General features: G+C 36.0%; 1 protein-coding gene across 1 annotated transcript in view; it reads right to left on the reverse strand.

Moving 5' to 3' along the window:
- Positions 1–14,335, reverse strand: part of LOC140159335 (arg8-vasotocin receptor-like) — a 199,256-nt gene extending 184,921 nt beyond the window's left edge. The window contains exon 1 of the mRNA XM_072182779.1: positions 14,160–14,335. The gene's annotated coding sequence lies outside the window, so the exon portion shown is untranslated. The remainder of the gene's footprint in view (positions 1–14,159) is intronic.
- Positions 14,336–16,868: the final 2,533 nt, after the last annotated feature.

Raw genomic sequence — 16,868 nt, forward strand, 5'->3', positions numbered from 1 at the left:
TAACATATTGTAACTTTCAGCTTCGAGGGCGCACTGCCATTTTAAGGTGTTTACGGTTCAGTTCGTTAAAACAAGAAAAGTCTCAGGTCAACCTATGTTGAGTTTTTGATCATTTGGCATCTAAATCATATAGTTTTACCTGATATTAGTGGCATTTAACTGTGAGAGTTCTGAATATGAGAAAATTCCACCCTAAATTAGCTATTTTCACATTGAAACCCGTGTAATACATAATTAGTGGTATTTAACCACTAGGCATGGGCGATGCATTGAAATACGACAGGGAACTATTTGTTTATGTGGCATCTGAAAAGACTTGGTTTAAAATGACTAAAATCAATGATCTGGGAAAATCAAATTATAGCATTTTAACTTCCACACGAAACAAAAATGGCAAGACATAAATGTCCATATCATAGGATAAGTAGTATGTCTTTTTTTTTTGTGTCTTTTTTCTTTTGTTTGCACATAATGGCGGCCTCTTATATCTTCCAATATTTTCGTCGATGAACAAGGGAGATAAATGGGAGAAAACATGGACGTTTTTCCGTCTTCATTATTTTTGAAGTTTAAGTCCAAATTGTATAAAACTATACAATTTGGAATGGAATCATATAGTAGATTGAAACAAAAATGTTCAGTTTTTTGATAAAAGTCACAAAAAATACACTTTTTGCACACAAAAAAGTGGGTAACGGTGAGTCCAACGGACGAGGACACAAACACATCAAAGGTCAATAAATGATACAAGAGGGTACCTAGTTAAATAAATGAACAACTGGGAAAAGAGCAAGGTACACCAACTTGACTTGGAAAGAAAATACAGACTAGACGGTACGCAGAGGGAAAATAACAAAATGTAGGCATAGAAGTAGGTAAGGTTCGATAGCCAAACATTACCAATTCCAAGGCCCATAAAAGTGTTAAACCTGCACAACCAACAGGGATCAATGGGAATATAAAAGTGCACTAGAACTAGTGATGAAAATTACTGTGCACTTAAGCAGACTCGATAAACCAAACAACAAATGTAGGCACAAAAACAGGCAAAAAGTGCCAATTCCGGAGCCCACAAAATTGTCATGAAAACAGTACAAAAGTACACTGGAAGTGATGAACATCAGTGTCAATTGGCCTGGTTCATAACTGTTTGGAACCAGGCCAATTTACACTGATTTCAATGGGCGGCCATATCTCGGGCCCTCATGATCCGATTCCCACCAAATTTGGACTGTGGATGTTTTTCATCATGCTCCACCGATACATGGTATTCAAAACGTTTAAATGCAAAAAAAATCCGTGACGTCATCACTTCGGTACTCTATAGCGCGTGTGTGCCCGCTGATTCAATAAAAAATTGCCAATGCGTATTAAAATTCCATCAAAAATGCAGTTGGGGTTTACAAATTGGCGTATTTCTGACTCATATTTCCCGTCAGTTTTCGTGAACCATGTGGCTTTTAGAGTTGAAAAGAGGGAAATTATGATTTCAAGAAAAAAATATGAAGAGTAAATATTAAAAAGTTGTATTTTGTCAGTTTCAAGTAAAAAAATATACATCTTAGTATCAAGAAATCTCAATTCGGGCGTTGACGAATGTGTCTCTCCTTATTCTGGAGACAGTACATAGATTTATACCTAAAGGATGGTAGAATTCAAATAATGCACCGCTAACATTGAGTTATCGTCGTCTCATTTCAGTCATCTCGATTATAAATTCATTATAGATTAAATATTTCCATTTATATCACAATTTCTTTCATTGATCATTCAAAATGTCAATGAGCAATTTACAGAAGCGCGGCAAGTCAAGGGTTCATTGAGACATTGATCTTTTTTTATTGCTGAACAAAATGACATTTTATCAAATTGTCTACGCAATAGTAAGGTAAACATTTATGGAGATCTGCACATACTTGAATATTTATTGAAAATATATCTTAGCTTAGCCATTTTCACGATCTTGAAAGAAGCTACAATAATTTGAAAAGTATATACACTAACTATCACGTACAAGGTGAATTTCGAAGATCTAAAAAGCAAAAAAACCCGACAACACAATGATAACTAGTTGATATTGAAATCATAATAATTTAAAGATCATTTATGGACTAATTCAATCGTGCTATCACCAACCTAGTAATATAACTCTTAAACACCATAAATAATTTCACGTGGGTAGAATTATTCCACGCGATCCGATTTTTCTCCTATGTATAATGATTTCATATGTATCTTATACAATTTTGCACCCTTAATTTTTGTCAAACTCTAGATTTTAACACGGACACAAAGTTTGTTCATATTATACGAATCAGCATCTGAAAAAAGTTAAGCTTAGTTCAGCGTTTTTGGTGTGAAAATTCACGATTTTGTAATACACTGCCACAATGAAAAAATTGTTTTAGAATGAAATCAAATAGCGCTAATTTAATGCAAGTTAAGGAAGCCTGATTACCTTTTAAAATACCCAAGTGCGAAGGTTTCCAATGAAATTAGTGTTGCAACTAAGCATCTGCTGTATAAAAGAATATATGAATATTAACTATACAACATAGTACGATTTGTGATAGCCAATCGCGTCACAATTGATTTAGTTTAGAAGGCAGGGAATTTATTACATTTTATATGCGCCATAAAGATCGTTATTAACGATATTTAAAATATCTATATAAAAATTCTATAGTACCCGACTAAACATTATTGTTTCGTTTTTAAGGAAATCTTATTGTTAATTTCGGCAATAAACTTTGGAGTACTATGAGGAATGTTTGTATAAAGTGGAAATATCCATCGTTGGAGTTGTGTATATAGCTTCAAATTTTAAGATGGCTACTAACAAAGCGGGTAGTCGACAGGTTTAAGACGCTGCCACTATGTTGACAGTAGTGTTGATCGATAGCGGCAATGGTGGATTCGATTCGATTCTATGCCAAACTAACTTCCTTTTTGGAAATTTCATTTGTGACCGTACACCACGAATGAGCTGTAAATCCCTTAAATTGTATTCTGAGTTACAGTGTAAAATGTGCATGAAGGTCGTATTCATATGGTACCTCAAGTTAATGCTACATGTATCCCATATATGATAGCGCTAGTCAAACACCGTTTAAACTAATCAATAATCCTATTGTTGACGAGGATAATATGCTTCTACCTATGTCTATAGAATTCTTAAATATCTCTCGTCTTTGTTTGCTTTGGCTAAATCCTGTTCAAGTGGTGTTGAAAGCATTGTATTTTGTCTAGGTATGTATAACCAACCATTAACAATGAGAGGACATTCCTGAACCTCGTCGACTTGGGGATGATTTAAAAATGACCGCCAGTTATGACTGTTTGATATTTATTACCAGCAATGTGGGAAAAGAGACAAATGTAGAACGACATATGTTGAAGGAGCAAAGTTCAACAAACCATAACCCTGCTTCTGGATATCGTTTGAAGTCAAATGATATACCCCCATTTTAAAGCTTAGCCCTATGATATATATTTTCTGTACACGAAATAAAACAAAATTGACCGGGCGGAATTTACGGCTCATTCGTGTCGTGGTGTACGGTAACATTTTAGGGAAATAGGGCAAGGCGAAAGGTGGTGAAATTTTGTAATAGACTTTCGGATCCTGAACTTTATTCCCAAACACAGCTAAATAGACCTGAGATGTTCTATATAGAGCTGGAATCGATGTGTCGATCCATTTGAAAACGGTATTTATATTCCTAGTGCTAATAACGCTTTGACGATTTGGATCAAACTTGGCAACAAGAAGCAGAGACCCGTGCTTCTCATTAGTTGGTTACAGGTAGTCAAAGGTCATGTAGAGGTTATGACAGGTCATACGTACTATTTAAATTGCAACTCCTACTCAAATTCACATGTTATCACTGAACACCCAACTTGATGAGAATGACCACTTCCCCAAGCTTCATAATAGTTGCACTTTGCTCAAGGAGGGTTGAAAGGTCGTGTAGGGGTTGTTTATTTAGGGGTCATTTTGTGAACTTCTTATAAATGCTACTTTTACTATAAACTATTCTTTACAGTAGGGCGTATTACCGAGGGTTAGTATGGGTGATTTTGGGAAATTCTTCGAAATGCTACTCCCACTCTAAATTACATGCTATAACCACCGCACTGGGCATGCTGGGTGAAAAGAACCACTGACATTGCATATAGAATAAAAAATTAACTAATTCTTTCATACATATTTTGTTCGTACATTATGTTGGCTATAGTGGATTTTTATCTTTTGCCTTCATATTGCCTTCATCCCAGATCCAGTTAATGTATAAACATTGAAACATGAAATAAATCTACACATCTATGAGTGTCCTAGTAGAACATAAAAGTAAATCTTCTCTAGCTAAAACGTTCAGAATACAAGTACCCTTGAACATCATTACAGCATCCACTCTATATGGCATAAAGATACGATGAGAATAAGCGTTAAAAGGCACTTAAAAGTCATAGGAATAACCCTTGCAAAAAGTTCACTTTATTGATACTTCGGTACCTTTTGTCACCATGATGGCCACCTTTTGTCACCATGATGGTCACAGTTCATATCTTAAAACAAGTACGATACATCCGGTATTGAACTATGGTCGAATCTATTGGATGACAATGCTATTTGAGGTGACAATCTTTGTTTAATAAACACTCTATACACTCTAATTTCCGAAGTTAAAATGGCACTGTTTAAAGATGAAAAGTTTAAATATTAATCAATAAATGTTTAAAATCCCTTTTTGTCTTTAAACTGTGTGGCTTTTCTTGAGTTCAATGAACTGCTTGACAATCTACAATTTGTTAAAAACCACGGCAAATTCGGCGAGTATAACAGATTGGTTTAACGTTTTAATCCATATTCTGTTGTATAGAAACCGCCCACGATTACGACTCGTGTCCGCCATTTTCAATCTTGTCAGTGTGTGGAATAGCCGACTTTATAACACTCATACATAAATTCTAGACAGTTCATTGATTGCCATTTATCATTTTACCATCAGCCTCTCTCCGTGTGATAGTTTTTACCATCATAGTGTTGCGCCGTTATGCGTCTGCGCCAGGCCATACGCTGACTCTTATATTGGCCGATTTAGTTATGGGGTGAACCCCAAAATGTGAAATATGTAAGGGCAAAACATGGTGTATTTATGAGTGATATAAAAATATTAACTGTCTTAATGGGTATTGTTCCAATCCACCCGCCGTTCCAGCTCGTGGAATGGAACAATCCATTTTCACCTCGTGAGTATAATACCATGACTACTGGCAATGATCACGAAGTGTTAAAATGTCTACTTCCAATTTCCATCTAAAATATTCAGATGCGTAGCCGCAATATACTCGAGGTGTATATCGGGGATTTATAGAACGCTTTTGCAATGTACACGCGGACGCATCGTTGTTGATGAACAACGGTGAAATTGAATCCCTAATGAAACAACGGCAGCTTGAACAATAATGACCATGATGACAAGTCAAGCAATGATACATTAAGACAATTACTTCACTTAGTAAATTAATTAAGCGTGTTTTTCCTTTGACAATATTTCTTTAAATATTGTCAAATAGTAATGTTGCAAGAATACAGTACAATGATTACTTAAAAACAAAACGTATTTTTCAGATACCTCTTACAATTTACATTGCTGTAATAAACGATAAACCAAGTTAATGAAGCGAATCGGGAAATAATCAAAATTAGTATATATTTGGGGTCTCTTTTCCGTCAAATTTGGTTCAATTTGGGGTATGATTTCGGGATCTCATCATCATTATTTTATAATGACTTAAGGGCTCTGGTATGAGCGCTTGGACAGTATTTTTGTGGGACATGAGAGCACATCAGACATATCGAATTACTGTTCTGATATCAAATAGTCTAGATTTTTTGAAATTCGCGATATAATACACATTTTATGGCAAATGGTTAAATATTTTTTTGATTTTTGTTTAATTTTTGATATTTAACATAGTTCAGTCCTCGAAGTAAACTTTATAAATCTAATGATATGTACTTTAAGTGTATGTAGCTGGGATAAAAAGCCGACGATCAATTGAAAATGTTGACGTTTCGTATTGAAGATATAGATTTTTTCCCAAAACACCAAAAAAAATTAGGTCTTTTTGGGAAAAATGTATATCTTCAATATAAAAGGTCAAAATGTTCAATTTATCGTCAGCTTTTCATCCCAGCTACATACACCTTAAGTACATATCATTAGATTTATAAAGTTTACTTCGAGGACTGTTATATATCAACATTTATATCAAATTTTAATAATTTGTGATAAAATATGTATTGTATCGCAAATTAAAAAAAAATCAAAACTATTTGATATCAGAAGGACATTCTTCGTATTCAGAATGCAATTCGATATGCCTGATGTGCTCTCATGTCCCACACAAAATACTGTCCAAACGCTCATACCAGAGCCAAGGTCATCCCAGCAAGATATTTTCTTTTGTGTGCGGCTGTTTGTTCAACAGACCGTTGCACCTTATGTATTTTTATCTGAATTGTTCTGGAGCTGGCGGTACTGACAAAGTGTTTGTTTCCTTCCCGGGGTTTCCTTGAAGATGAAATACATGATCCGGAACAGTAGCTTCTTATTTACAAGTACAACATCGATTGTTACCATGATAACCAGAATATTAAAGTCTGCTGTTTAGAAAATCCACAGTCAACCACCTTAACACGTTTAAAATGCTTTTGAAAAACATCCGTAATCATATTAAAATCAAGAAACGTTTTTTGCCATATTTTGAAACGGACACATTTGCTTTTGGAATTGGTTTGCAACTCGACTGAAATGGTGAAGCTTAAAAGGTTCATACAGGAGGTGTGAGTAGATATTAATGCAGCAAGCAACAGTTAATTAAATTATAAAATCAGATCATAAAAATAATATACTAGAGAGAAACCACAAGTGCTAGGTAGCTGACTGATGATATTAAACTTAATTGGTTGAATATGATAATATAATGAAATTGCATGCAGCTGTTGTTTTGGACACATAATCCAAGTCCGGTAGAAACATCTATCAAAGGCATTATAGCCAACAGAGAAAATACAAAGACACACACAAAAATATAGAAAACGGCGTTCTCAATTTTTATTTTAGACTTAAAAGTCTAGCTTCATAGTTCTCGCTCGTGCAAAAATAATTGCCATATTTTGGTCGCAATAACAGCTATATATGTTCAGTTTTGAAACCCGGAGTGATGTCAGAATTCTTAGGTATAAAGGAGACAGATATACTGCTCTTGATATGTTAAGTTGTGTTTTGCTGTACAGATTCAGTCCGATTTAAAAAAAAATTCTAAAGTAAGTAAATTTGTGCATAAAATCGAAATAATAAACAATACGTATAGAAAAGATCGCTCTAATTGTCTGTTCATCCGTCATTAAAGGACATATCTATTGCAAAAACAAGTTTAACTCTATTCGAAGAAAATAATTATTACAAGTTGACACTCGTTGCAATTTTTTATTCGTATTTCTCCTGAAAAAGACAAATTGTGTTGGTAAAATACTGGCTAGTACGGCCCTTTTCAGCGTTCAAAGCCAAATTGATTTCCAATGCAACAATGACGTCATTATATGAATAGTAGTCTCCTCCGCAGCCAGTTTGGTTACGCGTATCCAAACTGGCTACGGAGGAGAAAATGTGTTTCCAAACACGGAGAACTTTTTTGAAGTTCATTAATGTATGTAACGCGCGACCTTCAACGCGCAAAATTGGGAAGGCCACAAACGATTAGTTCCCGATAGATGCACACAGTTCTGTGGGCCATGGAAATTGGTTATTTGCATAATAAATACAATCCTTTTCTAGCACGTTTGGGTATAAATGTTATGTCATGCTCAAATTCTGATCATACGGTGATATTGATCTAAAATATTTTTTTGGTCCAAGTATTTCTCATGAATTTTAATATCACATTTTACTTATATATAATAAAGAAGTGGCCTGATTTTATCCATGTGTAAAAACCATTAAATTTGTAATACTTGATTCAGAGGGGTTTTTTTCGGATAAAAACAATAGTATACGTTCTGTGCATTGAGAGTGTTGGCAGTCCATTCTCTCAAAGCTGGCCATGTTCATATCATGACATCACTGTAGTTTCTAGGTCAAATCTGTCTCGTTCGAAGGAACTTACCGCTTACAGTTGTTTTTTGTGGAATATCAATTTTAAACGACTTATTTTCTCAAAAAAAGAGTCATTTTCATTGTCATCATAATATTAGCTTGCCAATGATATGATGTTATCCGAGCAATATATAATCTCTTTAACTGATGTGTTACCTAGGATAGTATAGTAGTGCAGTAAGAAAGTACACTTCTTCTCAGTCAATCGTATCAAATAAACACTTATTTGATAGTCAAATCAAAACTCGACCGGCCGCCGGTTCTACTGTTCAAAATAATAGAACGCTGTTCAACCGCCGGTCAACCTGACATTAATCAATATTCAATAATCAAACCTGACATTAATCAATAGTTAACGATGGTTCAGCCAGCAAACACAATATTTTTACACATAACGTTTAAATGTCGGGTTATAGCCTATACGGGTATAAAAAGGTATAATAAATTCAAAAACATTTTACTGCTTTAATGTTATTTAAAGGTTCACCTTTGTGGGACCTAAGAGCACATCAGACACACCAAATTGCCTTCTGAATATGGGGAATATCCTTCTGATAGCAAATAATTTTTACGTCTTTTAGGAAACTTCATGTAAATTTTCAATACGAAGGGTCAAAATTTTCATATGATGGACGGCATTTTCTCCCATCCACATACACCATCAGTTCATATTATTAGTTTTATAAAGTTTACTTCGAGGACTGTTAAATGTCAAAATGCCAATATTTAATCATTTGTCAAATCATTTGTATTATATCGCGAATTTCAAAAAAAAAATTAATTATGAAAAGGACATTTCTCGTATTCAGAATGCAATTTGGTGTGTCTGATGTGATCTCAGGTCCCATAAAAAGTATTGTGCAAAGGTGGGTTACATAGGTTTTAAGTGTCTTACCACAACATTTTACAATAAAATGAAACAAGCTGAAACTCAATCATGAAAAAACTGAATTCTTTATTGCATCGTCAACTCACACCAGCATATTTATCAAAGACATTTCCATCACCATCGGGAACAGTGTTATCCTGCCCTCGTCGACAATACAAAATCTCGGTGTTGTATTTGACAGCACAATGTCGATGACTGATCATGTAAAATCCACCATCAAAACAGTCAATTTTCACCTCCGGAACATTTACAGAATACGTCGCTTTATCACAGTTGATAGTTGCCATCACCTCGTCCGGGTACTGATTTTGTCACGCTTAGATTATGCTAATTCATCACTCTATGCACTCTATGGCATCTCAGCGAAAGACATGAAGAAGTTGCAAACTTTACAGAACAGGGCGGCAAGAATTGTCTTCAGATCCAACAGAAGGGAACCATCCGCGCCACTCCTCAGAGAGCTCCACTGGTTATCAGTTAATGCCCGGACTATATTCAAACTCATGTTATTCGCTTTCAAAAGCTTCAACGAACATCTTCCGGGTTACTTGGCCGACCTCCTTACTCAGTACATCCCGCGCAGATCTAACTTAAGATCAGGTGATGACGCACACCTTCTCAACATCTCTCGTACCAGCTGGACTGCTGGTGACAAAGCTTTCCATGCAGCTGCTCCGCGTCTCTGGAACCATCTTCCCGCTCATATTCATCAATGTACCACCATACAAAGTTTCAAGAAATCTCTCAAATTCCACCTATTTCCAAAATACTGAGTTCTCCGCCTTGCGTAGTTTCCTGGTTTTCCTGGTGTTTTATGATTGTAACGTAAGACGGTAGCGTAAAAATTGAGATTAAGATAGTATCATTAAGTCATTTCTTGTACAGCGCTTTGACCTGTTTGATAAGGCGCTAAATAAGTGTAATTTTTATTTTTTATTTTTATAATTATTATTATTATTATAAGATATTCTTAACATTTAAACACAGTTCCATGGAGCGTGTGAAATTTAGCTAGCGTGGTAACTACAAATCGCGATATCTTCGGTAATACATCGATTTGGAACGTCAAATTTCAGGACGGAAAAATGTCATCATCAGTAAGATAAATCGGAGTGATGAGGCTGTCGATCGAGTCAAGGGGCTAAGTACTAAGATGGAATGCGCACAAAAATGTTATGGAATATTAATCCAATTACCCCTCAGTATGCGCTAGTGATTTATCTGAAAAGCACTTGCAAAGTAGTTCCTTGCTCACGGTGATCATTACCATGGGGTGCGTTTAATATACAGTCATACAGTGCCAGGCTTCGAAAAAGTAACTTACGAATGTAACCCATACATGACCCATACCGGAAGCAATCTATTCGAACATGTTTCCGGCATTTTTGTGTATTGAAAGAAATTTGTAGCGTTCAACATGCAAAACTCAGATCAAAATTTGGCGATTTTTGTCAAAGTTACGGCGCTTTGTCCAGAGTCCCGTAGTAAAACATTTGTTGTTTTTCTTTTTTTTAATAGTTCCTGAAACGCGAGGAAGTTTCGGTGGGTTAAAGAGTAACAGTTTGGTTAAGATGTACGATCATTGCCTACTTTGGCTCTCTTTGTGAAAATTTGGTATTGCCACTTATCATTTTTAACCGGAAACTGTAAACACATCATGAAGAAAACACATTTCTGTCAGCATCGTCAATATAACTTGGACCCACATAAGGCAATAGAAACAATTTATTTTGATCTTTCAATCGACCTGATGCTTGGTCGATCCTGATTTTAATCAATTAAAAGGGCATTTCGTGATCCACAGCATCATCCCCACTTTTCTTTAAAAAGTTGAGATTTTTATATCACTGGAAAAAATTTCTTGCAGATTAATTCGTTTTGCAAAGATATCGTGAAATTTGAATTTCGTTCTGGTATACCAGAACGAAATTACAACTACATTGTCTATGGAGCAGTGTAATACACATAATCATGTATAACTCGCAAACACAAAATCGAAATCAACTTAAATTTTGGGAATAAGCTTTTTTCGTGGATATCTACTGAAAATGTCATAAACAGAGGATGCTAGGATCACGAAATCCTCCTTTAATTGACTATTATCATAGTAATGTTAATTGTGATAACATGTGAATCGTTGCCTGTATTGATGTTGAACAATAGAAATTTAACATTAATTTTGATTAATTAGTTGTTAATTCATTAATAACAAGCATCGAAGCAGCATCGACGGTCGATCCAAAGATCGAACAAATTTGTTTCTGGTGCCTAAATGACTCGAGTTTGTTCTTCTCTTGATTGTGGATAAAGCTTTATATATTTCATTGCCGTTAACCTAAACAACAAATATATCTCCCACAGGAAAGGATATGGCATGTGTACTGGGAACATCAGGTGACCTTGTGGACAAGCTGACCTCACAGGGATATTACATACGAGTATACTTAGTACAATCACCCACGCATTATTATGCAATACTAATGTCCCGTATTTGGCACACTTTTGGACTGAATAAAGAGTCATCGACATTCGGTCGGTCGGCTTCATCACATTGGTTGTTTTTACCGGGATTTGGATGTCCATTTTGCGCCCTCTGGCATGAAGCGGGGCATGAAGGGGACGCTCACTGTTTGAAGGGTCACAAAACAGTCCATAATGAGTCATTCCATCCCAATACAGTAAGGCAGTTCACCATGCATCTGGAAATTTGCTCTTACTTGGCTCAAAGGTAGCGCTTATGATTTCCTAGGTGAGGTCACAAACAAAAAAATCCAGTTCCGTTTTCGCGTGACGGCCTTTTTAAGTGACTACAAAATGGAAGTACCATTTTCAGGGGCGGGGCTTTTCTCAGGAGCAAAATTATGTGTAATTCTCTTATTTCACATAGTCATTCACCTTTTGGGTCTCTGTTGCCCTAAATATCAAAATGTGTTATTTGGGGACACGTTTCAGTTTTAGGGGGGGCAAAGTTGGCTCCTCATGCTGTGCCGACAATTCTTTTTCAATTTTTTTTTTGGTCGGGGGAGGAGGGCTACTGTCATGAGCTTATGGTACTAGTGCATCTCTAAATACAAATGTATCCAACAGCTGCCAGAGATCACAAAACAACAACAAAAGGGACAATTTGAGGTCCCTACAAAATCAGAAACCCACCAAATTGGCCCGGAATAAAAAATGGCTGAAATTACCCGATTTTCGTCCGCTCGCTACGAAACTCGTACAAAAGATAGAAATTTCTAGTTTTTTTGCATATAATAGGGTATAACCTAAACTCTTCAGAAATGGTTCAGTTGTTATGTATTTTTGCTTTTCCCGAAACATGCTACGCCTACCCTCATTTACAATTTTTAGCAACCAAAAATAGAGATCATGAGATGTATAGCCAATGTACCATGTATTAATAACTTCACACCAAAATAACAAAAGGAAGGCTTATGCGAAAGGCGAGTACAGTGCATTTCCCGGGTATATTATTAAGATACTGGTTACAATACAATAAACATGATGCATTCCATATGAATTGAGAGGTTATCTTATACCGCACCTGAGACGAAAATTAGTTTGAGCGTAAGCGAATCAACGTCACACTGTCAAGGCAGCACATGTATCAGCATCTACGCGGTAAGAGTTGTAGAGGACCTACCTGAGACCAGTGTAAGACTTTGAATAGATTTTTTCTTGCATACAATTCCCAGCAAATTGAGTATTATGATTCTTTTGACCTTTTAAGTATGACCCTTCACCCTGGATGCCTGGACCTGGGGGCAAACTGCATTTACGCTTATGGTTTCAATTATTTATCAAAATGGCTTGCCTGGTCAATGGGGGTAATCGCTGTAGTTTGCCATATGTCCGTAATAGCTATAGCCATGCAAAATTACCAGGACATAAAGCGTGTACACAGGTAATTATTAATACAAAAGTAAATGATTTGGCTATTTAAAAAAATCTGATATGAAAGGAAATGTAGCTATAAAATGTCTTTTAACCTGTATCCAGCAAATACAAAAATGTCTTTAAAATGTTATAATCGTGTTACAAAATTCGTTTTGGCTTCGTTTTAATAACATTTAAATGTCGGGGTATATAAAGGTCATGAAAATGTTTGTAAACGTTTTATACGAAAACACACTACAACAACATTCTAAAATTTTTGTCAAAATGTTATTGTAAAACATCTGTTGGAAAACATTTTTTCAAAAAATGTTGGCAACTCTTTTTATACTAACATTATAATATAAAAATGTTTTACATCTAGTTTTCATAAATGTTTTTCGAACGTTGTTAAAACGTTTTATACCCTTTAAAGGGGCATTTCGTGAGCCACAGCCTCATCCCCCCACTTTTCCCAAAAAATTGAGATTTTTACACCACTGGATACCTCTGGCTACATAATGTTTATGTACCAAATATTTCTTGCAGATTAATTCGTTTAACAAAAATATCGCCAAATTTGAATTTCGTTCTGGTGCACCAGAACGAAATTACAACACATTGTCTATGGAGCAGTGTAATACACATAATCATGCATAACTCGCAAACGCAAAATCGGAATCAACTGAAATTTTGGAAATAATCTTTTTTCGTGGATATCTACTGAAAAATGTCATAAAAAGAGGATGCTAGGATCACGAAATCCTCCTTTAAATAATACGACAACAAACACGTTTTCTATAAAACATTAAGGGTATTCCTAGTGTGACTAATAAAAAAAAGTGTGGCTTTTTACTCCCCAGTGTAAAGTGGTAGCTTAACATTTTTCTCACGAAAAAATGCCTTAATTTACTGCGTAAACAAACATATCGTTTTTGGTATGCGGATGAAAAAAAATTAGGGGATTGGTATATTACCAGCCCCCAGCTTCGTAAGACCAGTTATCGCATATCCCTGGTATTGAGACACGGGTTAACACTGCGGCCAATGGCTTCAATATTAAATCAGGAAGGGTCATCGGTAGTCTAACCCCTAATTTTGCATGCACACCGACTTAGTATTCATACGGAAAGCCCAGTCATCCAACATAAATTTATTATGTGCAAAAGTTGATTGGTATCAGCGATGATTTGGGGGATTAAAGAACAAACAATGAAAATTCTGTGACTAACCTTCGTCAGATCCTGTGTACTTGACCGGTTCTTCCTAAATCCGACTTAAAACAAAATAGTCTCCGAAAATAATATAATAACATTTACTCTTTATTCCTTCAGCTTGAATAGCACCATCTATTGATCCATAGAATGAAATGATGAATTGGGTTGTACGTTATGTACATACTTGTACCCAGGTGCATGATGATATGAAGTGACTCTAGCACGTGCGACTCACTCATGCAGGGTCTCGGCGGATAAGTTTATATTGCGCCCTCAATGTTGAACTATTGCAAATAGACACTTGAACTTGATACGTTAATTCCTTATCGAGGGGGAGACATTGCTGGTAAATACATGGAGACGTATATAATAGCAACAAGAGATCGTATCGTCTTTTGGACCATGTTAACCGGGATTTTTAAATTAGGACTAACACAAAAGTATGCATTTTGTGTGCAAATTTAAAATGAGAATTCCTTCCAAAACGAATGATAATTGGAAAAACTCATTTTTAACATTAAATCATGTGGGACTGATCGAGGCATAGTGTTATGTTAAATTGTCATATTTAAAGCAATGTGACAAGTTCTGTTTTCCCCCTGTGCTTGGACCTGGTGGAGGGAGAAAAGACACAATAGGGTGTGGCGAAAAACGCTTTCTTTTCTCGGATCGACTTGGAACTCAAAAATACCAAATGACCATTGAATGACTTATCCGTCACTTTTAAGCAATTTATAAACAATTTCAATTTTTTACACCCGCGCTGGGATCACTGAATGGGGCTTTCAAAGGAACATATCACAATCTGTATTCCCCATTATCAGTGCAAGTGCGCTCAATTCGGTTTCTATACGTAGGGGTGTGATACTTAAAAAAATTTAAACCCCCAGCTCAAAATATGGAGACAACCAATATGAAAAAAACAATTTCAGTGAAATTCGAATATTGTAACCCCCCTGTACATTCACTCTGAAAGTTTGACAATAAGGTTGCCGAATTCGGCAACCTTGCAATGTGAAAAATGCATTATACAGTCATTAAACATATTATGAGCAAGAATTACAAACACAATGACATACAGTGGAAAACAAATTATTTTGGTGAATTAGACTGACTCAAGAGGCTCATTTCTACTTATCAGGGTTGTGATTTTTTCACTTTTTTTCACCCAAATTTTAGGATTTTATTTCTGATTTCATGATTTTTGCTCCCAATTTCAAGGTTGGTTCAAGTTGTCTGGGTTTTGGTAAATGTAACTCACCCTTTAAAATGTATCTACTGCAAGTGAAGAATTACATCAACAGCTGAATTAAAGTCTTGCATAGTGGCATCTGGTTTTGCTGTGACAGTGTATAGCATATGTTTCTGCAGATAATTTTGTAGCCTTTTAGAAGTCTAAACATGTTGCTGGTTTTTGGTAAAGATAACGCTGTATCTCTAGCATAGCGAACTTCAAGATAAACCCCCGGGTAAAACTTCCTAACTTTTGTTTTGTCATCATTGTCACTCTCAAGGTATCTTCATCTCATCGAGGTATCTTCATCTCATCTCTAACAACTGCATCCAATACTGGTCAAAGCTCATTCCTGCTTTCCATCAACTGTATGATGATTTGCAATTCACAGATCCCAAATGCTTTCTAGAAACCAATAATTCAGCATTCATGTTCATATCACGTGATCGATTTCTCATGATGCGATATGATGAAGATATATGCCATTCAGGAAGCAGTGGTGGCATACGAGACCCAAAGGGGGTGACCATATGGTTATGTTCCCCGGAAGGATCCCCTTTTTGGATTTCGCAGCTCCGAAAGACCCCCATATTTAACCAAAATAGAGCTCCGAAAGACCTTTGATTTTGATAATTTCACCTCTAAAAGGTTTAATCATGCGATTTTCAAACAGAATGCCAAGAAAGACCCTTGATTTGGACTGTTTGCAGCTCCAAAAGTCACCATTTTACTTGTTCGCAGCTCCAAAAGACCCCCTTTTACCGGTACGCCGTCAGCTTCAAAAGACCCACCACCTCAAAATATCCGGGGGAACATACCCACCAAAATATTTTGATGTCCCCCCGACTCAAGTTGACAAGGTTCTGCAAATTATGCTCCAACAGTTTATAGCTGCTGGCTTTCGACACCAGAAAGGTGGTATTTTTGGTTTCGCCGAAGAGAGTCAGCATTCTCTATCAAACGTGAACAAGGAGAAACTTGATCAAGCACCAGTCAATAATATCCCAGCTGAGAGAAGTGTGGGGTTCATTAACTAGTATGAATTAAGCCGTAGGGGTGCAAAGCAGCTCCAAAGCACCTCATCATCACAAGTTAAATGCAAATCGCCAGATTTGATTGAAGGAAGGCCTAGTGGGTCATTCCAAGATTATACTAAAGTGGCACACAGCACTATACCAGAGATAATGAGGGAATGGAACAAGATAAAGCAAGAAGCACTTGTGAAAGAAGGACTGCAGAAAAAAGAAATCGCTATTAAATGTCGCTGTTGATAAAAGAAGGAACAAGGATTTTGATACACTGAAAAAAATGGGAGGACCATTTACAAGTGTTGCAGAAAAGGAACGATACCTTAAGAGTGACAATGATGACATTGACAAAATAAAAGTTGGGGGGTACCTTGAAGTTCGCTATGTCTTTACCAAAAACCAGCAACATATTTAGACTTCTAAAAGACAACAACAAATATCTGCATAAACATATTAATCTGC

Source organism: Amphiura filiformis, chromosome 8, assembly GCF_039555335.1.
Source record: "Amphiura filiformis chromosome 8, Afil_fr2py, whole genome shotgun sequence".
In the NCBI taxonomy this organism is placed as follows: domain Eukaryota; kingdom Metazoa; phylum Echinodermata; class Ophiuroidea; order Amphilepidida; family Amphiuridae; genus Amphiura; species Amphiura filiformis.